Below are 27,635 nucleotides of genomic sequence, written 5' to 3'. Positions count from 1 at the left end.
ATGACCCCACGGAGAGAGGCTCCACTTTGTTTTGTAATTGCTGCACATAACCCCATGCAGGGGATCCAAGGTGTCATGGTTATGAAACCACCTGCAACTGCACTGCAAGTCTCTATCAGGTTGCTGTTAATTAGTAGCACCATATTCTTAGCTCTTTCGGTAAAGTCACGTTGAAGGGAAACAATAAAATAATAAAATATATAAAAATAATGCAAACCGACACCTGATGACGACCGTTTGTGTTATGGTCGAAACGTCGTGAGAATTTTTTTTGTTTTATATATTTTATTGTTTTATTGTTTCCCTTCAATGTGAATTTACCGAAAGAGCTAAGAATATGAATTATTGCAGTCACGAAAGCTTTAAATCAAAATGTAGTAGCACCATAAACAAGCAGACGATATTACGCCTCCTTCCTGGGCAGTGGTGGCTCATGCTTGTAATCCCACAATATGGAGGCGAGGATTGGTGGATCGCACGAACGTTGGGTGTCGAGGAGCCATACCTTTGTTCGCCAGGAGAAGGCAGTGCAACAAGTGGACTAATTGCCATCTCTTTCCATCTGTACAAGGATAGTGTTTTCCTTCACGTGTGTGGGTTTTGTTTGGGTGTTCTGATTTCCTCCCACTTGTATAATAAACACCCATCATTAATTGCTTGGAAACATTTAAAATAAAAATGTAATGCAGGACCCTCCTGAAAAAGATTCCCTTGACTCAGTGTGGCTTTCCCAGATAATTCAGTAATTATTCTATTTTCATCCTTCCCAAATCTGCACTGCCACAAAATAAGTAAAAAAATAATTACAGCCTTTTGTCAATCCACTGTTGGATGATGACCTCACTCCTTACACTGTGTCAGTCGTGGAGAATATACATAACAAAACAAACAAACAGAACCGCTTTCACATGCCCATTCCTCCACGTGAAAAATAAAGGTATTATTTGTATACAGCTCATGAGCCGCACGGCCTTCTAGGAGTAACTTAAGTTACTCAGAATTGGTTGAATGGAAGCAAAAGTCTGGAGCTGTTTCGACATTCAGTGTTGCATCAGCAGAGTCAGACTTTCTTTAACCAATGCGGGTGAACTGCCAGATGTTCATAGTTGAAAGGAGGCGTTTTGTCTTTGCCACGACCGTGCTGTTGGTTATCTTCCGTGACGCTAAACAGGACAGTTTTCATGTAATATTGTTGATTAAATATAGTTGCTCTCAGTTTTGCTCCGTTTAACGCAGGCTCTCTTCGACGACGATGTGCGTTCTGCATATTTATTGGCTACCCAGATCTCTTCATGCCACTGCTGTGATTTTTTTAACGTGATTATTACTTGTGCAGAGTGTAAATATATGTCCCATGAACACCGTGTCCCACTATTGCTGGTCAAACAAGCCACCACACTTTTCTTCCCGTCGTTGAGAGCACCTGTCCAAAGGACAAAATAGTCTGTGCGTAGTGAAATGGTATATCAAATAGTATGCGGAATGACCGTGTTAGGGGGAATAGTTAGTTCACGCCGAGACACTGGGGGAAAAAGCGACAATGTAATACAAGCCTGTATTGCTGGTAATACAAATATATAATAGGCAATGTTTTGGGAAATGGCCCTTCTTCGTAGTACACAGCTCATGCTATGAAGAGCAATTGCCTGAAATGTCACCTTTTCAATATTTTTTCTCTTAAGGCCACAGTGTTTTTGATGAATGCTTTGGCTTTTTGCTACTGGTATAAGTAGCTTGCCAGTGCTGGTAGTAAATATTCACAAGGGAATAGTCATACATCGTGCAGTAATTTATTCTGACAGTTCTGGTTCCACTTGGCTACTGTGGCTTCTCAACATGCTCTGATTTCCTGAACTCGTTGGCATAGATTAGTGGCCTTTGAATAAAGGTGCCTGTGGACAGTGCTAGGAATTAAGACAGAAGGAGGATAGGGTAAGAAACTTGGAGCTTAGGAATATAGGAGGCGGCAATGGGTGGGATACGTGTGCAGGGTGGAGAAGATCAGGTTCCTGAGCTGGGCAGTGGAGTGGCACCCAGAAGACCTTAAGCAAGATGGTTGTGTGGGTTGTCAGAACGATCCTTCAATGTTCAGTGCTCACCCTTCAACAACTACAGTACCTGACAGAACGAAGGCATTAACCCTTTCCCGTTCCCATGACGTGCGTGTATGTCATTGGAACTGAACTGGAAGACAAACAAAAGTAAAATAACTTCATAAAATAATTTTAATGGTACCGAGGCTCCCACAAGACTATGCGGGAGGGCGTGGCACAGTTTGGCGCCAGCTATCATAGAGTGTGGTCGTGTCGCTACAACTATCTGCAGTGAGTACAATATATTTAAAAACAACTGCGCTATGCCTCTCTAGGGACGCCATGGTGGCGAGATGTTAACTACCCCGCTTGGTATATATGAGGTCGTGGGTTCGATCCCCAGCCTCACTCCTGTATGTTTGGAGTTTGCATGTTCTCCTCGTGGTCATGTGGATTTTTCTCCAGGGTCCTCCGGTTTTTCCCTCCACATTTAGAAACATGCATTTTAGAGTATTTGGCTGCTATAAATTTCCACATGATAAGCCACTTCATTGAGATATAATTTTTGCCCAGGTCGCTTCTAAAAAAGGTTATAGAGCTCAGTGGGCCTTACTTGGTAAAAAATATAGTTTTTTCGTTTAGTTTTTAAATAAAATGAACGCTGAACTGCTTGCTCATTCCGAGATTCAGCAGTGAGCGGGACCCACCCTGCAACTTGCGGTCTCGAAATAGGAAATGGTTAACAACCAAATGTGTTGGCAAAAGGATTGGTCACAATAGCCTCTTGACCTTTGGGATAACATTCCTAATTTACGGATGTTTTATATAGTGAATATATCTCGTGCTTTTCAGGATTTTTTTTAATTGCGTCTCTCTAACTCACAGCAGGGGAGGTCGCACCGTTCTAAAACCGTACCAAATCAAATGAATCATCTCATGACAAAGTGCCGAGGGTACAATTAGAGTAAACCGGGGGGGAGGGCGGTGGGTGGGGCAAAGACACCCAAGTAATTAAATATTTTTTTTTATTAACATCGCATTCGTCGCTGTAGTCTGCGTGCAAGCAAATTGGGATCGCAACGCGTCGCTGGGATACGTGCTTCGCAGGGCGCCCGAGGAGAAGCGCGTGCGTTTGTTTCTTCGTCCATTCGCTGCTTTGATTGAATCTGTCCCCCCCCCCAGCGGACGAGAAGGCAAATTACGGCAACTTCCCCACTCGCCAAAATAATTATCCTCCGCAGTGGCAGCACAGCGCCCTCTCACTCCCACCCCACCATGCAGACGCATGTGATCTCTCACACCCACCCGTACGTCAAACCGATAGCACGCTCATTTCCCTCATTTCGCGGCGGTGAAGGTAAAAAAAATTCAAGGTGCAGCCCTGCAATTGCTTGTCCATGCCACTGCTGCCGGAATGAGCTTTCGCTTAGAGCAGGGGTGGGGAACCTTTTTTCTTGCCAAGGGCCATTTGGATATTTATAACATCATTCGCGGGCCATACAAAATGATCAATTTAAAAATTATCCTGCTATACTTGGTCAAACATTTAATTAACTCACCCCTAATGTGATGGCTGGAACTGCTTCTCTTTGGTGAGGCATGGTAATGTTAGCTGGTATTGATGATGTTGCTACTTGCAACTGCTTTTCCAGGGTTGCTCCTAGATTTATTGAATTTCGAGTCCCGCCTACGGTTGCCTTGGCAGGGCCAGACCAAATGATTTTGCGGGCCTCATACAGCCCACGGGCCGGACGTTCCCCACCCCTGGCTTAGAGGAAGCTCTGGAGATCTTCACCAGAGGGTACTCCCAGCCTCGTTTTCTCCACACTGGCCAGATATCTCAGAAGTGGTGGGAGTAGTTTACCCACAATTTTCCCACCACACGTGGCCAGCTGATTGACTGTGGCATGCCCATTCAAACTGCTGGGTGGATAGATGTGGGGAGGTTTTAGAAACGGGCACTGTTTTAAACTGGCGATCTCTGTTCAATGCTAAATCATTATCTCATGGCATGATCTAGCCACTGCTGTATGAAGGTCTCCCCACATTGTCACTATGTCCACATGGTCCTGCCACGCCACAGTCCGTCTTGCGTCTCCGCATGAGCCGATCCCTTACACTCCGTCTCCTCTGTGATCCTCGTCTCGGCCGATTTCGGGAGAGTGTCCCTGGGGCTTTGTCCTTGAGAATGAAGTCCAGTTTGCTTCAAATGTCTCCCATTTTCTCTGCTGTACATGTGATGGGGCTCAAGATTCAAATGAGCAAACAAAGGTAATAAATAAGTTCTCTAAACAGCTGAAGGAATCTGTAGGAGGAATAGGGCTAGAAAACGCAGCCGAGTGTGTGTAACCAGGGCAACTATTGAAGGTTGACCGCGATCAAATTAACAGTAATAATTTCAACTTTTGTTAACGCACCGCACATTCAGTCGCTTTCATAGAGAGAGAGAGAGTGACTCAGAGGCACGAGGAACCACAGACTTGCGGGCAGGTAGCAGCCAGGCATTGCCAGTGATAAATATCCCCCTGAGCTCTGGTCCTCTATATAGTCATAATCATCGGCATTTTCTCAGGGTTCGAGGATGACATCCATCACATACCAATTAATGATATAATTGCCCAAGTAGACGTGGCTCTCAAGGGCCTGGGTCACATCGCTGCAGACGTAGCAAGATCTGAAATCGCTGCAACCCTCAAAAACGCTAAGATGCCAGCTAGCAACCTCAGCAAAGATGAGCGTTTGGAATTATAGAAATTAAAAAAGAGGGATGACATTGTCATCCTCTCAGCCGACAAGAGCAATGCCACTGTCATCATGGATAAAATAGAATATAACAACAAAATTCAAGAATTACTCAACGATGGCAGCTATACAAAAATAAAAAGAGATCCCATCAACAGCCTCGTCATACAAACCAACGAAATCATTTCTGATTCAACCACATTAATTGATCAAACTAAACAGTTCTCGTTGAAACCTTCTGCTTCCAGACCACCAAGATTATACGGCTTACCAAATATACATAAAGTAGATACACCCCTTTGTCCCATCGTCTCTACTATCAACTCCCCCACCCACAAACTGGCTCGTTTTCTGTCTGAAATCCTGCGGCCTTTCACTGGAAAAACCACCTCTGCGGTACAAAATTCTACTCACCTGGTATCGACAATCACGGGTATTTCCCTGTCCCCAGACGACCTGCTTGTCAGTTTTGATGTAGTTTCCTTATTCACCAAAGTTCGTGTACGTGACACCATTGCAATCATTGAAGACTTGGTTCATCAAGGACTAAACACTGAGGTACCCCCCCTGGTGAGACACTGCTTAACCAATACATACTTCACTTGGAATGGAACTTTCTATGAACAAACTGAGGGCACCCCAATGGGCTCCCCCCTATCTCCGGTTGTAGCCAACATTTTCATGGAGAAATTTGAGACTGACGCCATCCAGACTGCCACTGCGCCCAACCTTATGGAAGAGGTACGTTGATGACACTTTTGTCATCTGGCCACTTGGCTGGCCTGCTCTAGACCAATTCCTCGACCACATCAATTCCATACACCCAGCCATCAGATTTACCATGGAAGTCGAAAAAGATGGCAAGCTACCTTTTTTGGATGTCCTAATAAAAAAGAGACCTGATGGTTCAATGAGCCACTCTGTCTACAGGAAAGCTACCCATACGGATGCTTACTTGAAACCGGATTCCCACCACCATCCATCCCAGAAGAATTCTCTCATCAAGACTCTGCACCATAGAGCCCAATGCATATCTGACCAGGAACACAGTCAGTGAACTCAAGCACGTACACCACGCTCTTAAGGCTAATGGTTACTCCGACTACACAATCCGCAAAGCTATCACTCCAACCATGAAGAAGGACCGTCTTGGGGAGCCTTTCAAAACCATCACTTTACCCTTATATTGCGGGGATCACAAAAAAGATTTCCAAAATCTTGAATAAACACAAGATCCAGGTCCGATTCAACACATTACATAAAATCCGTGATCTGGTTCCGTCTGTAAAAGATGTGATTCCGGACATACAGTACCCTGGCGTCTGCAAACTAAGTTGCCTCTGTGGTAGTAGTTACATTGGAGAAACCAAACGACATGTCTCGGACCGCATTCGTGAACACAAAGCAGACCTAAAACACGGTAAGACCAACACCTCGGCCGTGGCAGATCACTGTTATAATTCAGTAGGCTCACATGACATTGACTTCTCCAAGACAGAGGTTCTTTGCAAGCCATCTGGCTACCAGGAGAGATTCGTTCATGAAGCTATCCACATATACAAACACAGAGACAATTTCAACCGAGAAGATGGATTCTGGCTAGCAATCATTGGAAGGATTTGATAAACCATTTCGGGTCTTAATTGATTGTTCACGTTTACGGTGGCTTTCAGACCGCATCCATTATTTTCGTCTCCCCCCTCCTCTTTTCCGAACATAGATGGACTCGTCCATATGAATAACTGCCAAATCGCTCTCCGTGGTGCTAACGTTTAAAAAACCGCCACTTTTTTCAAATTTTCTTGCTGTGGTTTTCACACCTGATGATTGCTTGTGTTGCAGTCAACGTTTTGAGAATTTTAATGTTTTATATTTTTATTATTTTATTGTTTCCCTTCTACGTGACTTTACCGAAAGAACCATGAATATGAATCCCTGCAGTCACGAAAGCTTTAAATAAAAAAAGAGTAATGAGTGTTTACATGTGGGAGAAAACCGGAACACTTGGAGAAACCTCACACACGTGCAAGGAGGCAACATTCTATCCCGTACAAATGGATCAGATGGAGTCCACAATTTGGTCTACCACCTTCTGGCAATGTGATTAAATGAAAAGGTGGATGGATGAAGGTTGGAGAGCACTTTTGGGAAAACTGAACATAGTAATGGAAAGCAACTTACCTGCTGAAAGATGAAAGCTTGTAATCGATGTGTAATACCTGCGTTGGCAGGTGAAATGTACGCAGGAAAGCATGGCGAGGTACGTGTTTGGAATTACATTGAGAGACGGGAAGAGTGAACCCATGCGTTAGAGAACACACAAGTTTGGGACGTTATGTTGACTCTGCAGAAAAATAAGCTGACTTTGGCAGGGCAACGTCACCAGAGACTTAGCAACGGAGTTGCAGCCAAAGGTTGGGAATATGCCTGAGAGCATGGCTTCCGTGGAGATGGAGCAATAAAATTAGATCACATGCAAGAGCCAAATTGGTTGTTCCATTGCAGGAACGTGAGAGACACCCAGCGGTGGATTAAACATGGCTGATGATGATTATGAGTGTACCTTTTTAACAATTGCACTTTATCTTTGACAATTCTAGTGGTTTGTGCAACCACACATCATATCGACAGGAGCAGCTCTCATCGGTTTTGTATCAGCGCAAAGTGGACAGGCCCAATTCGACGTGGTCCAATGTAACGGATTATCCTCGCACGGTTGTCTTGGAGACGCGATGTTAATTTTAATTCAGATCGCCGGATACTTGTGCTGTCTGCAGCCGCTCGTCCAACGACGGCGAAGCGAGGGAGGAAGGAGGTGGCCGCTTTTTTTTTTTACAAATAATGACAGAGACGTCGTGTTAAGCCCTCGTTATGTAAATGAATGCAGAACACACGGCCACTGCTTTGTACGCGAATGACAGGGAGATGGATTAATTGGTGTGCAACTTGTGAATATATGAATGAAGAATAATATTTGAAGTCAATTTTATACGTAGGCTTTCACGATAAATTTTATGATTCTTGAAAAAAATATTTGGGTTGGTTCGTGTAAACAAAAATAATGTGTTGTAAACCCTCCCCCACCTGACATAGGCGATTAATAAAAAAACGTGTCACGAGTGCCACATTTACTGCTCTCGAGATCTGAGATCTCAAAAGGCCTAAGCTCCAGTTAGCAACCTGAGGATGCTGGATATATTCTCCAACTAATTGTCGTTACCCATTTAAATATTGCGAGATTACTCTCACACCGGTGGTGCTACTGAAGCAGTGATGAATGTGGCACGTTGGTTTATCGTGACACTTTTATTAATTGGCTGTGTCGGGTGGAGGTGCGGGTTACTACACACATTATTTGAACGACCTAACCCCCAAAAAAAACCCATTTATGAATCATAATAGTAATTAATTTCTTCAGAAACCCTTCCGGAGTGTTGCTCATCTTTATTTCAGGAGAATGCTGAATTGGAATTATTCCTTTTTAACATTAACTTTGCATGTGGGAGGAAACCAGAAATCCAGATGCGACCCACTGCACATACAAAGGGGATAGCACTCAAAGGTCCACACAGACGGGTTCACGAAACCCGCTTGCCGTGCCACTATCTCCTGGCTACCTCGCAACCCAGTGGAATTGTTTGTTTCACAAATATCTACGTGATGCATCAATCCTAGTCTTCAAGTGCTAGATCACAGGAATTGCCTGGTAGAATTAAATATGTCTTATTTCATGCTTTTACCATTGATCTATTTAACCGCCTATGGTCAGGTGAGACCTCATTCAGAAACAACATTTGTGTCTGTATTATAACACCACTGGTTATATTTATCACATTCTCTCAGCTAGGTTTAATATATTTAATATTGTGTGCGTGGGTTGTTTTTTTTCCTGGGTTGCAATAAACTTTCACATACCGGTTTTGCTCCCGCAATGTTGCAGACCGTGCCCGTTCTGCCAGCACGGTGGCTTAATTACTTACTCCACGCTCTGCTGCCTCTGGGTTTCTTCCCTAATGAACCCACTGTGTGCTGAGATAATCCATTTGGGCCCTTGTGCAGAGTCCTCTACAAGGCCTCGTGTCCATTATCACATGGGGCCATGCTCAGTCTGCCCCCAGGAATGACCCCAGAACCGGCAGCGGGGCTCAGGGCCTGCGTTTCCACGCTTTGTGAGCCTGCGGCCCACCTAGGGCTGACCCCCCCCCCCCTCCCAACGGACCTTTCCCCCCTACTCTATTTCCCCCTCTCTCTTTAACCTCTGCGGTCGGCTGTTGTGGTAAGGCAGCAACGTTAAAACAAAACTAAAAGCTTGGCTAAACACAGTTTTACGTAGGCTTGGGTTGAGTTGTCACACTGCCGTTAAAATAATCCATGCTTCCATTTTGCTTGCTTGGTGAGGAGCTGGGCTCCTCACCACTCCATCAAAAGTTTTATTGTTAGTCGTTACGGGCCGTAGCCCCCGAAACCATCTGGATAACTGGCTAGACCGTGTTTTCCGTGCAATAAATAAATATATCGAGTTGAATTTATATTTCAGAAGAAGTTTGGAAGACATGATAATAATGGATAGCGATACCGAAGAGGTGGAGTGACTAATACAGAAGACTGACGCGGTTCATTTAAAATTGCTAGCCTTCAGTTTGTGCTCCTATTAATGTCATTTCTTCAATGGAATATCCTTTAAATCCTAGAGAATATAAAAAAAAACTAACAATACGTATTATCTTGACATTTTAGGCCTAAAAAAAATCTAGTTACTTTTATTTCCGAGTACAGGATTGGCAGATGATTATGAAAATGTCAGCTGTCACTTATTTTCCGTTGCTGAGCAATGTGTTCTCTCCTTGTAATGGTTTAAATTAATATTGCAGCCAAAGGAGGGAATATGCTAGAGGGGACATCCACTGTGGGGGCGAAGCAGTGAAATCAGCTCATGTGCAGGTGTTGGACGGATCTCTGCATCGCAAGACCGTGAGAGATGACATCTTGGGGAGCTCTCCATCCAGCAGTTGATTGAACATACGTGATAATGATGATTATGGTATTAATTATTTATTCTTCAAGGATCCTAATGGTGGTCGTGATGAATAATATACAGTCCTTTGTGAATCCTCTGTTGGATGAAGGCCTGCCCATGCTGTGTTGGTCACTGAAGTTGACAAACCATTCTTCACTCTAGCGCTGGTTCAGGAAGGATGAGGGCTGTGTGGTATAGGACTGGTGAAGCTATAATTCGCCACTGATGTTTTCCACAGCCAAGAATTGTACTCATGTGGCTGGGTTTATAGCACAGTGTGCTATCCACTTCTCCACTGACCCACATGATTCAGTGTGGTCAAACAGCTCCCGTGATCGACACAGCTTGGGAAAACCTTCATGCTCCCTGTGAATTGACAAAGGGTTGTAAAATTAAATAGCATAAAATAACTTTCGAAATTGCCAAAAGCGACAGATGTCATAATATCAGCAGAGCCGCACATTGCAATTGTGGTCAGCTCCACTCTTCAAGCATTCGCCTGACATCCTTAAGGGATCTTTCTTATCAGAAGGTGACCGGGTGACTCTAGAGGTGAAAGTTCTGAGCCATTATCGCTGAGATCCTGAGTTCTCATGCATGCAGCTGTCTGCTATTAAACTAGATTCTAAGGTGTAGTAAGTCAGTGGTCTCAACCCAGTCACCAATGATAGCCCACAAAATAAGTATGTAAAATGTGGTTAAATCTGCACGTAATTGGGCCAAATTCGAGCTTTGAGAATTTAAATATTGGTTTGTCTGTCACGTGGCAAACACTACTCTTGGGGGTGGGGAAGCGCTGCCCCTTACCGTGTGGATCAGAGGTCACTTAAAGGGGATCTCAGAGGTAGCTCTGCAATATCTACATCTGTGGGCTATTCTCCCAGCGCGAGGGGGCTTGCACTTCCCTGCGATGCTGATAGCATAGTTCGGAAAACATTGGTGGGAAGGTTGGTGGCGGGGAAGGGGTGGGTGAGAAGGATCTATCTCAACACAACCTCCACCGTCCTTCAGCTGTGCAGCTGAGCAAGCAGTTTGCATTTCTGGCTCTCTGCCAAATCAATTGTCAATGCAGGGCTAATCCTTTATGCAGTAGGTGCAAAACAAAATGTATACGATCTGCTATTCCCCTTCCCCCACGCCAGTCGCCGTCAACCTGAGACGCAAATCTGTAAATGATGAGAAAGCCATCCCGACAGGAGGACTAGTACCAGCCATAAAACAAACATTTTACAACACACAAAGATGTACAGCATTGCACAAGGCTGAGAGGTTTTGTACTCTACAGTGCGCATAGTTGCGTGTTGTTAAATCAACCTTACCACCAGGTATTGACGGTTACATTCTTCGACATTACAGTAATTTTTTTGACTTTTGATACAAGCACCACTTCTCTCGTATGGCTGATGTAGATGCAGAGCAACAACTACAATTTCACATTCAAGTGGTCAGGCCAGATAACTGCGTCAAAAGTAGCCCTGAAATTATGCCTGAGAATCGATAACGTTATATGCATAATTTTTTTCCCTTTTAGGATAAAACTGAAATAGATCATGATAGAGTGGATGAGACTAAGGATATTAACATGCACAGAGAGTGCAAATGTGAAGAAAAAACACACAAAGTCAAAGGCTTTTGGGGCCAGTGCTCTGCCAGAGGGCACCGACAACGAAGGGTGACACTTCTAGATGTAAAGCTTTCGTGACTGCAAGGATCCATAGTCTTTGGTTCTATTCGGTAAAGTCACGTAAAATACAACACTCACTCCAACGCTGTCCTCTAGACAGTCTGCTCCCTTCGCCTGATGAAGGCCACTTGTGTTGTGGCCGAAACGTCATGATTTTTTTTATTTTTTTGTTTGTTGTTTTTTTACGTGACTTTACCGAATAGAACCAAAGAGTAAGGGTGGCACTGCGCACGACGGGGATGGTTGTGGCCAGAGCCATGCACGTTCGGCCACCTTGGTCTACCCAGTGCTGATATATACACACCGCACCAGGTACTCATGTAACACCGAGTTGACCTAGGGGAGGCTGCGCACCGATTATGATATCACTTGTAAATTGTGTTACTTGTGGACGGGAATTGAAGTTGGGTGGCTGGGTTAATTAGTACAGTGTGCTAACCAATGTACCACCACTCCAGTAGAGACGAGATAGGCCAAGTAGAAAGTATATAAATGAAGCAAACATTGCCATCGCAACAGGACAGACACTGCAAGTGATACAGTCGCGTAGTGGTAACACTTGTCTCACAGCAAGAAGGGCCTGGGTTTGAATCCTCACTCAAGCACGTTTCTGTGCAGAGTTTGTATCTTCTCCCTCTGTTTTGCTTGAGTTTCCTCCGAGTTCTCTGCTTCCCTTCCCTCCTTAACTAATATATAGTCAATGTAACTGGTATTGGGCGAACATCCCAGTACAAAAAAAAAAACACGTGGAAATTACTAAATTGGTATTACACCTAGCAATGTCACCCCCTTATATCTAGAGGTTTATTCTTTATTCTAACCCGCCCCTACTTGACATCTGTAAAAAAAGAGCTTCATAGCTCATTGGATTTCTCCAGGATAAATGCAGATTCTGATTCCGATGTTTCAAAAGGAGTTGCAGGATCCTCCTGAAAGAGAGTCGAAATGCTCGGTGATGGTTTTCTAGGGTAATCAAGTCTAACAATGAAGATAAAAACTAGATAATATAAATGGGACGGATGGAACAAACACTGCAATAGATATTTATTTTCAAATTGGTTTGTAATTTGAATTGTGGTATTTCATTGAATCAGAGGTTTGGAGAGGGTGAATTGGTAATGCATGCGTCATGCTACGCATGAGAAGCCTTGCCTAATCTCAGGAGAGAGTCTGGGATCCAGACATAGGATCTCAGCAATACCTGGCTCGGTGCTCAAAGGGGCATCACAGCCCTGAGCCGGCTCAGCCCCCTCCAATGAATTAATTACATTTGAACTTGCAATAGTCCTATTACAGCAGCAAAAATCGGTACAGTGACAACTATGGGCTACGTTGTGGGCAGCAGAGGTCAGATGACCAAAATCCATTTTGGTACTACTATGCATAGGCAGAAAATTGTATCAATGTCAGTCAGCGAATCGTTAAATGGTTATGTCCCTATCATCTGTTCACTTGAACTTCTGTTCACTGAGACGGTGGGTGACTGTGCGTCTGTGCTCCTCCATCCTTCACCGAGCTGCGGTGAAGGATGGTGAGATGACCCCTCTCCCACACGTGGACCTGCACGTCATGGGGAGGCCCTTATCCAGCAGTGGACAGACAAAAGCGCCATTACATGTACAGTAATGCTCGGAGTGTTCACAAATCTTGACCTCCACTCGACGATGGATTGTCGCGATTCCATTCAAGAGTCGATTTCATTATTAAACGTAGCAGTGAATTCATCGCCAGCAGAAATAGTTTTCTTAGTCTTCGAGGTTTAATGATGCATTGATTCAATATTGATTTTTAAGCTCATGCTTCTACTCATTTGAAGCGTTAATAATCAACACTTATTGATGACTCGTTACATCGTTTAAACTATTAGGAAAAACATTCTGGGGGTTTTATAAGAAAGAGGGAAAAATAAACGACACATTTTAATGTAAATTGCGTAAAACTATGCCACTAGTTTGCAATTAGCACAAATGTTCGATATTTAAAGTTATTTTTATACGTGGCAGTTATTAAAGCAAATGTTAACACGGAGGCATTAATTAGGGTCCTGTCAAAGTCTGGCGGTGTACAAGGTGGCTTTTCTCCACACTTCACAGTGTCGTTTATACCCATACACCATAATTGTTATATCTGTGGTTAGGAGAATGAATGTTTTCTTAAACCACATCAAAAGCTTTCTTTTATTGGGAGCAGCATTAACTTGAGATATTAATTTTGTCTATGACAGGCCAAGTTACGCCTGCGACTGAATCTCAGAGGGCCCGATATTTTCTGAAACACAAACATTGTTCCAAACCACTGGGAAAGAAAAGAATGCAGTTAGCAAGGGGTTTAATGATGCACTGATTCACGTTGATTCTGAATCTCATGATACATGATGCATTGAAAAACTTTAGAATCGGAAGAGCTCAGCAGGTTTGAGCCTGCGTACTGGTTGCGGATGGGTGACTGCCGTGCACAAATAGGTTGCTGTCGACTGATGCGTGCCAATGGTAGCGGAGGGCAATGTCGCCAAAGGCATTGTTGTAATCTACTTCGGTGCTCCCAAATCTATGCTGCCCTCACTTTCACCAACTTGCACTGACCAGCGAGCATGGTCATTTAACTCCCATCATCCGTATGGTGCGGAGAGATCTTCATCCAGCGGTAGATCGGCAGGGCTGTATGTACGTGTAATCTTAAAGTTCTGTGCGTGAGAGCAGACCCTAATTTCCTGAGCTGTGGTTAAGCTGTGCCCATCATATTGCTTCAAATTACCAGGCTTGGAAGGATTCCCCTTATTAAAATCGGTTCTCGCGTTCACGGCGATGAAGTGAATCGCGCGTGTGAGAATCGCTGATTTATTCATGGATGCAAACTCGACAAAAAAACAACAATAAGCATCTTCTATAAATTAGACTGTAATAACCCTAGCAACCTTCATCATTAGAGCTCCTTTGCCAGTACCAAAATGTAATAATAGGGGTTTTTTCTCCTTTTTTCTGGCAACGAAACTGAAACCTTTTTACGAGGATTCATGTCTGCATTAACCACAATACCTGCAGTCAAAATGCAAAAAAAAACATACTATGTTGATTTAAACTGAAAACCTTTTGTTGCCAGAAAAAAGGGTAAAAAACCCTATTATTACATTTTGGTACTGGCAAAGGAGGTCTAATGATGTAGATGCTCACTCCGAGCCCTCATTACTTTGATAGTGCATTGTCTTTGAGCTGTACGCCTTTTGGCGTCCTCTGGTCGAGCACCAATTGGGTCGAGGCTCAAAAGGAAGCCGTTCCTTGGTGTGGACCAATCAGTTTCAAGGACAATGCATATGTAGTGGATTAACACGCGCATACAGGGGGGGAATGGTAAAGACGCGCGAGTTATGGACAGTGGGGTTACGTCGGGCCGGCCAGGTGTGGAGGCGGGAAACTGTGCAGTAATGACGGACCAATTAAGCTGGAGAGAGATGTACGGCTGTGATTGGCTGGGGTTGTTGTCAAGGGCGGAGTGGCGCCGGGATGTCTGGGAATAGAGGGGACAAGTAACGGGTGCGGGGGGCGCGGGGCGTCGGTGGCACGCGGCCTAATTAATTGGTTGGTAATGAGGACGGGGATATATTCGGGAGACGGGAAGAACGGGGGAGTTGTGGTTGGGACTTGAACGACGCAGGCGTGAGAGAAACGGGGAGAAGACATAGGAGACGTAACAGCTAGCAGTGGAGCAGAGACAAGCAGAGACAAGGAGTGACTGAGAGGGATAGAGACAAGCAGAGACAAGGAGCGACTGAGAGTGAGAGAGAAGCAGAGACATAGTGAGACATAGTGAGACAGAGGGAGACAGAGGGAGACAGAGGGAGACAGAGAGAGACATAGATACAGAGAGGGTACGGAGAGAGACAGGGAGAGGTAAACAGAGTGAGACATAGAGAGACAGAGTGAGACAGAGGGAGACAGAGAGACATAGATACGGAGAGGGTACAGAGAGAGACAGGGAGAGATAGATGGAGTGAGACAGAGAGAGACAGAGTGAGAGACGGAGAGAGACGGATGCAGAGTGGGAGAGAGACAGAGACAGCGAGCGATGGGGAGAGACGGACAGCGAGTGACGGGGAGAGGGACAGAGACAGCGAGCGACGGAGAGAGACAGTGGGAGACAGGGGAGGAAGCGAGCGAGATGGGCGGAACGCGGCGAGCGAGCTGCGGCAAACAGGAACTGTGAAGTTATAGACGTAATGTAGAGAGTTGTAATGAAAGTGGTGTCGGAGAAAAGCATAAAGTTGTCCGCGTGAAGTCGACCACTACACATATATTATCATAGTATGTCTTTTACTTGCATTTTGACTGCAGGTATTGTTGTTAATGCAGACATGAGTCCACGTAAAATGGTTTCAGTTTTGTTGCCAGAAAAAAGGGGAAAAACCGTATTATTACATTTTGGTACTGGCAAAGGAGGTCTAATGATGTAGATGCTCACCCCAAGCCCTCATTACTTTTATAGTGCATTGTCTTTGAGCTGTACGCCTTTTGACATCCTCTGGTCGAGCACCAATTGGGTCGAGGCTCAACAGAAAGCAGTCCCTTGGTGTGGACCAATCAGTTTCAAGGACAATGCATATATTATCATAGTATGTTTTTGTTTGCATTTTGACTGCAGGTACTGTGGTTAATGCAGACATGAATCCTCGTAAAAAGGTTTCAGTTTTGTTGCCAGAAAAAAGGGGAAAAAACCCTATTATTACCTAGCAACCTTGGCGTGGACAGTCCATCCAGCGGTGGATTGGCACTGGGTTTGACTACGTTACACCGAGTTAAAACAATAATGGAAATTAATAAGTAAAACAAACGAGTGGGTAAGAGGGAGTGTTTTTTTGTGGGTTGTTGTGGTTTCACTGTGCGCGGGCCTCTCCCCGGATAATTTACAAGACTGTGTGGGATGGGAACGGACTGCAGCCCTCCTGTCTAATCCCTCGTGTCCCCCTCCCTTACAGCCCAGCTCTTCGAGAAACATTTTACATTCCCCGCGTGCTGCTCTCCAGTAAAAGCGGCTCCCACAGTGAATTAAATTACTGAAAGGGGTGGACGATGGGACGTTGGTGAACGGTGGGGTGGAGTGGCAGCGCGGTACGTTTGTTCGTACGTTGAACTTCTTTCGCGCCGTACATAGCCAACCGTGCTGATCGGAGGTGCGGGGAAAGAAAGAACAAACTAAACGCAAAAATCAGTCCTAAGGAAATCATTTTAAATCTAGATTTAAAAGTGCATAGCTCCAGCGGTGTCCTAATATCGGAAGAAAGAGCATTGCAGACGGCCGCAGAAGCACATCTGAAAGCACGCGCTGCGGTGACCGTCTTTGTTCGATGGCTCGCCAGGTGGTTAGCACGCTGCGCTACTAGTCCGGTGACGGCCACTGGTGACCGGGCTGAGACCATCAACTCGCTACCCTTTTGATCCCAGTTTAAACACGGGCGGCTGAGACCCGATTTGAACCTACTCTCATCTCAGTCCGACAGCCTTGATTTCATTTGAGTAACGTTAATAAATCATTGTTAATGTACCGTATTAATTGATTGTATGTTATAAATATAACAATGTGTTTTTGAGAGGGTGGCTAACGTCAGTGGCGAGTGATATCTTAACCGGTCCTGGGCACAGTGCACTAACCCATCATGAAGATATATCACTCGAACAACATTTGATTCTCACACACACGACTCAATGCATGTAACGTGAACATGAAAAGAAATTTCAATCCGCGAATCATTAAAATCATTATATCCATATCGGTCGCCTTACCGTTCCCTTGAGTCAACAAGTCGCTCTTGCCTAGGATGCTTGTTCGGCATCCCAATGGCCACTCAGTAGCCTCGCAGTCCGGTTCGTGAGCCGAGCCCCGGAATTGACAGCAGCCTGCGAGCTTCGCCCAGGCCCCATTGGGATGATATCTTTCTGGCCCACGTGGCACACTTGGCGACAGAAGCAGCCGTGAGATATCCCAGGATCTCCACGATAGGAAAGACGCATCCCATTCATGGCCTCTGTCGCGTAGGTTACCTTCAGGGCAGAGTTTTGTCTCGAGAAACAGAAGGGCCTTATTTTTTTTATACAACGGAAAGTTACTCAACTGCATCCTTCATTGTCCGGTACACATGTCCAAATGGCTTTTGTGTACTTATTATTCCTAACAGGGATGAAACTAGTTTTAGTGTTCTCATTATCCTGCTGCTATCTAAAGTGAATTTGACACAAGTTTGACTCTGTTGAGCTGGTGGTCCGAAACAAGGTTGTGTGCTGATGTCACGAATCATGCAGGGCACGATGTGAGGATCGATCCGGTGGTCACAATTGTGCCTTTTGCTGTCTAGAAATCACCTGTTGCTTTTGTCATCACTGCTCGTCTTTGTTTTGAGCCTGCATGTATGCATGCACCCTTCTGTCTTGACAAATTTTTCTCCATTTTCAATAGAGGGTTAATATTGGTTTAGGGCAGATAGCAGTAGCTTGTACAAGTGTCGTTCCAAGTTTATTCTGTTTAATAAGGTGAGAGCTCAAGATATCAGGATAAGTTTCAATTGATAGAGTGACCTGGGAAATTAAAATGGCAAAAGGAAAAGAAATAAAATAAAGTACAGCAATGAAGTAAATTGACATCAGCGCAAAAAAAAGACACTATTACATAAGGAACAGAAAATATTTCATAAACCATAAATCAATGTCAAATCAAAGCTAAAGGTTAAATTCCAGCAGTGCAAATCGACTTTGGCAGATTACCTCCAGATTTAACACAATGCAAATGACAAAACTAAGCTATAGAAACATTGAATATTAAACAAACAGACATAAGTTGACTATATCACCCTTGTGTAAACAAACAATGATACATGTGAAAAGGTAATCGCAAACATACGTAGTCCTTATATTCTTGGTTCTTTCGGTAAAGTCACGTTGAAGGGAAACAATAAAATAATAAAGAACCAAGAATATGAATAACTGCAGTCACGAAAGCTTATAATCAAAATTTTATATGTAGTCCTCATAAAACCCTGTCACGGCAATGTTGCGCATTAGCGGTTAACTGGGCCGGAATGGCGCCAGTGAAAATCCCCAACAAGGCCACGCACAGAACGCTCCGTCTCGCCACGACCTTGTAAACGCCCGGTGATTCAACTGGGCGGCCTCGCTTGAAGGCCGCCCTGCCCCTCCTCATCCCCTGTTCTCATCGTGTTTCCGCCGCCCCGTGTGCTGCACCAAGGAGAAATCTAATTTCCTGGCCGTCACGCGTTCTGCTGAAGTGGTGGGGGGCAAAGGGGGCGGTGGGGGGGAGGGAGTGGGTGAGTCCGTGGGCCCCTATTTTTGGGCCGTGAGCCAAGCTCCTAGTAAAAACTGTGAACAACGCTAACTCATCCAAACTGGGCGCCAAAGTGTCCACCCAAGAGGGGGCATGTGGTTTCTCCCGATCGACCGTCCGCTTGTCACCACTCGCCTACAATGTGCTCACGGTGCGACCGAAACTCCACGCCTAACACTCGCCACGCTCAACGCATTCTGTAGACGGCATTCAGTTGCGGGCTGACGAGTGTGGTTAGCGCACTGGACCTGCGATCTATAAGCACGGTCTCCGGCGTCGGAGATCGAGCTACGGATTGGAAATTTCCAGCAAATCTATAGCTCGTTCTCTGCACTAGTAGTTTTAACAATGGTGCAAGTTTCTTGTATATCCATGCCCCTGTCCACCCAGCAGTATTCATGTTTGCACTGCCCTTTGTCGAGAGTATAAATCCTCAACCACGCATGGAAAACCACACTTCGGTTACAAACGGCTGTGTTGAATAAAAAAAGAGAATTGACTTGACATAAACAGTCAAGCGCAAGGTAGTGTTTTGGATCACGTGCTGGCGCCAGTGCAAGTCACACCTCACTATAGCCACAGGTGACAAAGCTAAATCCATACAGAAAAAGACAGTCTAGTTCAGGTCATCATTTTCACCCTGTCTTAAAGCAACAGATTCTAATGCTCATAGAGGCAAAAATGATTAAATCCATGTCACTACTTGAAATAATGAAACAACTAGCATCGTCATGGACACATTTTTGTGACACTACATTGGCGGTGGTGTGCAAGCAAAAATAACAACAAAACTCGGCACAATCGTCATTATGGCTGCTTTAAAAGGACGTTTTTGGCCATTGCTCGTTGCTTGAAACTTCACCGATTGTATTTTGCTATGAAGAAGAGGCATTGCCACCAAACGTCGCCTATTATACTGTATATGTTTATATTTCCCTTTTGAGGCCACACAGTGATTATTGACGACGTTGAATTTCTAGTCGATTGTTTGCACTGGAGAACCGGGAGTCCGTTGATTGATTTTTGGTCGCCAGTTTGATGGGGGCATTGGTGGTAATCTCTCACGTCACAGAGTGGGCCATGTGAAGGCTTACCCTCTTGAGTTTATAGACATGACGGTCGACTGAAAGTGAAGGGCACGGTAAAACAAAACACAACTTATTCAAAACCACCAGAGACTTGATGATGAAGACGCTAGGAGGTGTATTAAAAGTGATGAATATGCCAACCAAAAAGATAAACCTTTTTGTAAACGAATGAGAAAGATATCAGCGGGCACAACTAGGAATTATTTAAGATGGCAAAACAAGCAATGGGAGCATGAAAATTGCAAAGAAGGTCAATGATTGGCCAATCAGTCACAGTCGCTCTTAGGGAGAAAGATAGAACCATAACACGTGATAGAAAATTATGTTTACATAGATTTTTTATAGAAAAAGAACATCGTACGTCCCAGGAATTAAACCATGAGAAGAGGAGGAAGAGGTTTCAAGATGTCACTTTAAAAAAATTGGAAATCTCTTGGATCACGTGGTAAAAGTGTGAAACATCGTAAAATAAGTGTGACCAGCTGTTAAAGTGAAATTAGCGGGTATTTTAACATTTTTTTTTTACACTAGCCCCCCCACTCAACCATGGCGTGATGGCTCAATCATTCTTCTGTTGAATACGAGGAGACAAAACTGACTTTAAGAATTACAGACCCATTAGCCTCCGATGATTGTATACAAAGTGCTCGCTGAGGTAATGGGGCTAGAGAATGATATCCACTTTAGAGGCCTCTGCAACCACTCAAGCAAGCTGGAATTAGGATATATTTTTTTTGGTATGATTGACAACAATTGTCAGTCGGATTCTAGAACCGGTGTATATCAGACACCAATTGTCTAGTTTTTGTAGACTATGCAGAGAGACGTTTGACCCGGTGGAAATTTGAACACGGTGCACATAAATTGTAAATGGTCGATTCTTAAACACGATTCGACATGTGAATGACGAGCATATAGAGTTTTATTTTAATTGGCAAAATTACGTGACGTTTTACGCCTGTTGCACACTGGCACGTTTATTTTTTGTACCTTGATTGCTCTTTCCTTCTAAAAGCAGCACGTATTTGTCCGGAAGTTGTGCGCACGCTGCGGAGAAGCAGATAGCATGGAATGGCACCTTGTGGAGCTGAAGGATTAGCTGTTTAGACAGACTAAATAAACAAGGCCGTTCAATTCTGTTGGCTCGGCTGTCCCGCAGAAACACAACGAGCACTTGGGGACCCACTGCTTATTATTGTTCTGAACGCATTGTGTTTAATACAATGCGATAACATTTGCATTTACATTGCATTCCAATTGCGACAGCATCTCAAGATGCTGGTAGAGAAACGGTGGGGTGTGCGTGTTTTAGAGGGAGAGAGACGCGAGACAGGGACAGTCATAGGCAGAGGAGAAGAGGAAAGGCCTGAGCCTGGACTTGTGCAGGAGCAGGGAGTCAACAGCACGGATGGCGGGAGAAGGGATTTCCAGGTTATTGGTGCAGCAGAGAAGAATGAGTGAATATTGTGTGACGATTGCCCCGGTGGCTTAGATAGGAAACCTCTTGCTAGAATGACGAGTGCATGGTGGGGAGTAGAGTGATATGAGAGGGAGGGCATTGGGGGCAAGTCCATGGCGGACCTTGGAAGATGGTAAGAAGAGTGTGATGTTGAAATTGATCCCAGGGTTGGATTGGGAGTCGGTGGAGGAATTGTTGAATATGGAGTTTGCATTACAGTAGTTCCTCGTTAATCGCAACGGATATCTTCCATAGATGCTCGAGGAATAGCATATTTCACAGATAATGATATTGGCCTTCGATAACTTATCTTTTTTAAATAAATACATCAATAAGATGTTAAACACCCGAAAATTATTGCAAAAAATTGGTTAAAATAAACAAAAAGTAGTTATAATAAACAAAAAGTAGTTATAATAAACAACAAGTAAATAAAGTAGATAATATTAAATAATTTAATAATGGTTTATACATTTACTTGCCTTAAATTATGATGATATTGTGCATCATCACTTTATCTCATCGCTTTATCTCATCACTTTCTCACAACACATTCTCTCTCATCACTTTATCTACCATCGCTTTCTTTCTCTCTTATCTCCTTCGATGCAGTTGTGGAGTTCCAGATGCGATACGCGGACAGCAAAAATCGCGGACAGAGAATTCGTGAATAATGAGGGAATATTGTAGTCGAGTCAGGATGTGGCGAAGGGTCTCGGCAGCAGCTGGAGTAGAGAAATAGCAGTTGTGTCAAGATGTTGCGCAGATGGAGGCGTGAGGTCAGAATTTAGTTGCATTTCGGCCTTGTGATGGTCACCAACTGGAAAGATGGGATTTTTCATGTAGGTGGTGGGACAAAAAGGCATCGTTGTAACTAAACCAATTCTGCTTGGTCTGTCACAGCTGACAGCATTTCAGATATTGTTAGGTATGTCGGTCACCATGCCCCTTTTGAACAAGCCAGCATGGTATGGGTGGTTTTCGTTTTGCTAATTATGGAGCCAATCTGGAACGAGTGTTTCTATGCAGGCCTCACAAAACATCAAAACATCTGAACCTGGCTTGGAGCTAAATCCTAGCTGGGGTTGGTACTAGTGACATATGATCCTTATGGCGGTAACCCGGGGTACCAAATATTACAGAATGGCCGAGGCAATTAAATATTTTATTTCTGCACTCTATATTTTCCAGGGGTGTACTTAACTCCGCGACTGGGGTACCAATAAATCCGAAATCAGTGCTACTCCGCGATGTCGAAACGCCAAAAATTAGCATAAAAAATCCGTTATCGAAAAATTCAACTTTGAATAGTGCAACGTGTACAGCTCGTCGAGGTGAGTCGATTGCCGCATCGCGGACATTATGCGAGAGCCGGGGTTACTGTGGTACCCCGGGGTACCGCCATGAGGTTCATGTGTAATGTATGTGTGACGTCATCATACCTGAATAAAATTAATACGGTGGTGTCCGGCAAATCCTTGGCAGCATCGACGATTCCGCTTTACGGGAGTGTAAGCCTGTATATCTGTGTGCATGTCTTTGTATTTTGTGTGCGAGCATATGTGGCTAGTGGTGGGTCAGTGGTTAACGCACTGCACTACGCAACCAGCGACTCAAGTTTGATTCCCACTCAGGTTCTTGGCCTGCCCTAGGTCATTTCAGCCTCAAATGAGTACCTGGTGTGATGTGTAAACACCGCCACTCGGGAGACAAAGGCGGCCGTTCTTGGTGCTGACCACCCACTCCCTCGTGTGCTGTGCCCTCCTTCGTAAGTGCTCATGAACAGCACTTACCCTAAAAGTCTGTTAAGGGTATACCGGAGATCTTTGTCTTTTGCACGAGCATATTATGTGTTCTCGTCATCATATCATCAACTTATGTCTTGATATAACACGTTGCCCGTCATGCAGCGGCACGGCTCGGCTTGTGCAGTTGAAAAACAACCCGTGCTTTTAAAGCCAAGCCAGTTTGGCTCGGTTCAGCCCGGGCACGGCTCGGTTGGGAAGTGCAAAAGGGGTTGTGTATGTGGTCCATGCTTTAGCTCACACGGAGTATGTGCAAGCAGTGCCGATGTCATCTTAGCACTGAAGGAATTCTCGGATTTCTATTATGTTCTGCTGTTAAATTAATCTTGTTGCCTACGTATTCGAATGACTTTCTGTCGTTGCACGCTTTTCTTTTGGCTGTTGGATTTCCCCTGTAGCCAAGAGAACGCACTTAAATGTTTGCATAACAGTTACATCGTGCCTTAACGCAGATTTACAACTTCAGTAATAGCTTATGTGGGGGAAAAAAACAAATCTTTAGTTTGTGGCATTCTTGGACATTGTTTTGGTGTGTTGTGCATGGACATCCTGGCTACTGCTGCCGTTGCTCGTACCCTCATGAATACATGCAGACCACGGCGTGTACATAAATTAAAGTGTTTTCGTCTGTGCAATATAAATAAATCTCACTTGTCTCGAGCTAGGAAATGCGCTTAGTCGTGAATAATGATAATGATCGGCTCACTGATTCGTGCTCATGTAATTCTCTCCTTTGTGGTGTGGTGGTGGGTTGCAAACAATACAGATGAAGTATGTTCCGTCGTGCAGCACCGTTGTATGTATTCTAGGACAGGTACGTTGAGTCGAATAATTAACAAAAAATTATAATCTACTGTGAACCCAGCGTGACCTGGCTGATGATGCTGGCCATGTCACCAAGCTCTGCCCCATCACCTCCAGTCCAGTGGCACTTGTGGGAACAGAGCTGAGACATGTTTTACTCCCAACTATTTTCGTGTCATTCATTTTGTTCAGTATCAAAACCAAAGATCGACAGAGGCGTCGATTCGACATATAACTTGAGAGCCCAGCTCTGGTACATATTGCACGAGTCGTGATGCCAGCTGTATGTTGATCGAGCAGATGTGAACTACTTTCTTGACTTCACGCTTGCGCAGAGGGTTATTTGGCTGCGCTTCATGCTGGTGGAGTGGCAGCTTATTGAAAGCAGGAGCATATACGTGGGGACTTAATGAAGTACAGCACAACGATAGGTTTTGCTGCACCACTCACCACATAGCGCCACAGCAGCCTAAGACGACCTGTGTGCGTGTGGGAATGGTGGTCGCCCATCCAAGCACTGTCCAGCCTCAAATCTGCTCGGCTTCCAAAATGTGACGAGATCGGGTGCATACCAGGTGATTTGGTCACAGACGACCTTGCTTAACGAGTGGTCTCAGACCACTCGTTAAGCAACTGGCCATCGCTCAGATCATTTGCTCGGCAGCAGAGTTTCAGAGATCCACCGGGCCGCTCCTGAAGCCGTCCACTGACTCACTCGCTGAGCTGTATTGGCTTCCGGTTGCTGAATGAATACATTATAAGGTCGCACTAATTACACACAAAATGCTTGCCACAAATTCACCACAATACCTTGCTGATCTCGTCAAAGAACATCACCTAGCTATCAAGTGAAACCCGGCCTTTGGCTAGCCTTACCTTATTTTAACGGAATTGATATATCGCCTTAATGAAGGCGCTTTACAAATACTTAACAACGGTCCATATCAATCTAATGGTGGATATGAGGTGAATGAAATAGATGAGAGGAAGTAATGGGCAAATCTGTGATGCATGAATTCGGTGAAACTGAAATTGATGACAATTTTATGATAACGAATGAACAAAGATGGTCACCGCATCGCACGCTTTTAGATGTGTTTCTTCGGCCGTCTTTAACGCTCTTCCGATGTTAGGAAGCCACTGGAGCTATGCATTTCTAAATCTAGATTGAAAACTGATTTCTTTAAAACTTATTTTCGTGTTTAGTTTGTTGTCCTTCCCCCGCACCTCCGATTCGCACGGTTGGCTATGTACGGTGCGAAAGAAGTTCAAAATATATACATACTAACACTGCTGATCAACACACCGCCATACGAAAGAGGAATTACTGCTACATCTGTTGCATTGGATGGTATGGCGTGGCGGTGCAGATGTGTTTTTATCCGTGAACATAAACGTTTTGGGCTGCTTCTTATTACCTTGTTTCTGCTTTATGAGACCTCCTTTGCCAGTAACAAGATATAGTAATAGGTTTTACCCTTTTAACTCTGATAGTGTGCTGATCAGAGTACTCTGATAGTGCGCTGTTTTTGAGTTGTACGCCTTTTGGCGTCTTCTGGTCCAACACCAGTGGAGACAAGGCTCTAAAGAAAGCCGTCTCGGGTGTGGACCAATCCAATTCAAGGACAGTGCCAATATCATTATCAGAGTTGTCTTTTTGTTTGCATTTTGACTGCTTGTGTTGTGGTTATTGCAGACATGATGCCTTGAATAAAGGTGTCAGTTTTTTGTGCCAGTTACAAGGGTAAAACCTATTACTATAACTTGTTTCTGCTTTTCATATATTTTTTTTATGAACAGCTGTGCTGCCTGCCCTTTTCATGTTTTGTTCTCTGCTAGGAAATGCAATAGAACCCTTTTATGAATTATTTAATAGAGTTTTTAAAATATATATTTTATTTTTGCTGCTACTGGCTCTAGACATTTGGGAGAGGTTCAGAGCAACACATCCACTCAAAATGTAATTCCATTTTCTAATGCTCACTGCTCATTGAATCATAAATAATCAACATATATAGAATAATCATGGCATTAGAAATTTAAATTGTGAACGAGCAAATTAGGTCACAGATTTTTGTTAAATTTACATAGTTTTTACTGGACTGGAAAACTATGTACATTTTCCGAAAATAATTGTCATACCCTTTTCTAATCCACTTCTGTATGAAGGCCTCCCTATGCTGTGTCGATCCTGGGATTTGCGTGACCATACTTCACCATGCTGGTCTGTGTGGTTGGGTGAATGAAGAGGACAACCCTTGACTGATTTAGATATTCCATGCCACTGATGATGGCCGTGGCTAGGTTTTGAACTCAGGTCACCAGGTTTATAGTGGAGCGCACACTAAACACTTCTGCCATTACTCATTGGTTTTTTCGGTAAAGTCACGTATGTAGAAATACCATAAAATTATATTAACATAAATCAATCACGACGTTTCGACCGCAACACAAGCGATTTTTTACATAATTTTATGGTATTTCTACATACGTGACTTTACCGAAAAAACCAATGAGTAATTTATGCAGTCACGAAAGCTTTAATTCTTTACTTCAGCCATTGCTCTCCTCAAACACATCTTGAATACTCCACCGTAAGGATGCCTTTTATGTTTATTCATATAAATTTAAGACTATATATTGTCGAATAGTTGAGTTTAAAAAAAATATCATTTTATTTAGATCCTCCCTCACATCATACATTGCAACATCCTAACATTCTCGATGGTATTACCAGGGGCATCAACGTTATCAGGCACACCAGACTCATCAGAGCAGGATGGGGGGAGGAGGAAGGGATTTTTCTTTGGGGTGGAGGTGGAGGGAGGGGGGTTGGCCAGGTCATTGCCATTATGGGCTCAGGTATTTAAGACTGTTCTAAGGTTTTGGAATGGACCCCATGTACATGTGCATTCTTCTTCTTTGTCTCTGAGCTTATAGCTTAGATGCTCCAGTGCTGTGATTGGGCCTAATGAATACAGCCATTGAGTGTAGGAAGGGGGGGGGGAGAGGTTCGTGATTCTTCCACGCACTCAGTATGGTTTTCCTGTTTAACACGTAACCCCAAAAAATTCTTATGGATGGTTTTCCTGGCTGCTATATCGAATATCTTGAGTTTTAAGTCCATGTTTCGGTCACTTGTAACGACCGCACAAAAAAATCCCATCACATTCAATGAGATTTTTCACTTAAATTGGAAAGACTAACTGGGAGAATTTAATATTTGGCTTTGACTGCCTTGCATAAATGTACTGTCTAGAAGCAGGGCATGTTGGGAGCTGCAGCTCCCCTAGTGTGGATAAAAGGATATTGAGCAATTCTTAGCAGTAGTTCTGCCATATCAAAATCATCGGGCCATTCTCTAGCAAGCTGGTTACAGTCGTTCCGATTGGACATTTCTTGGGTGTTACAACATGCCGTTGATAGCGCAGTTGGAATATAATTTGGATAAAGACAAAAAAGTTAAAATTAAATCCTGATCAATGTTGGTGATTCTTAATGTCACATTCAACATGTTAGTTCCAAAAAGGAAAGAGTCAAAATTATACAAAATATCATTTTGACATCTCTCCAAAAGCATATTTGGAATATTGTTATACATTATTGAGAGAAAAAACCCAAAATAAATTTGCTCAGTATCTTGGCGGTTCACAACTTCACATTCAAAGTGTTACGTC

At 44.0% G+C, this 27,635-nt stretch overlaps 1 protein-coding gene across 1 annotated transcript in view; it reads left to right on the top strand.

Moving 5' to 3' along the window:
* The window catches only part of LOC116952263 (cAMP-dependent protein kinase type II-alpha regulatory subunit-like), a 105,157-nt gene that overhangs the window by 26,663 nt on the left and 50,859 nt on the right, over positions 1-27,635 (top strand). The window lies entirely within an intron of this gene.

Source organism: Petromyzon marinus, chromosome 46 (genome assembly GCF_048934315.1).
Source record: "Petromyzon marinus isolate PM22_M1 ecotype Great Lakes invasive population chromosome 46, UKy_Petmar_22M1.pri1.0, whole genome shotgun sequence".
Lineage (NCBI taxonomy): Eukaryota > Metazoa > Chordata > Hyperoartia > Petromyzontiformes > Petromyzontidae > Petromyzon > Petromyzon marinus.
Note: the sequence above shows the minus strand (reverse complement) of the source record. Positions and strands in the feature narration are given on the sequence as shown.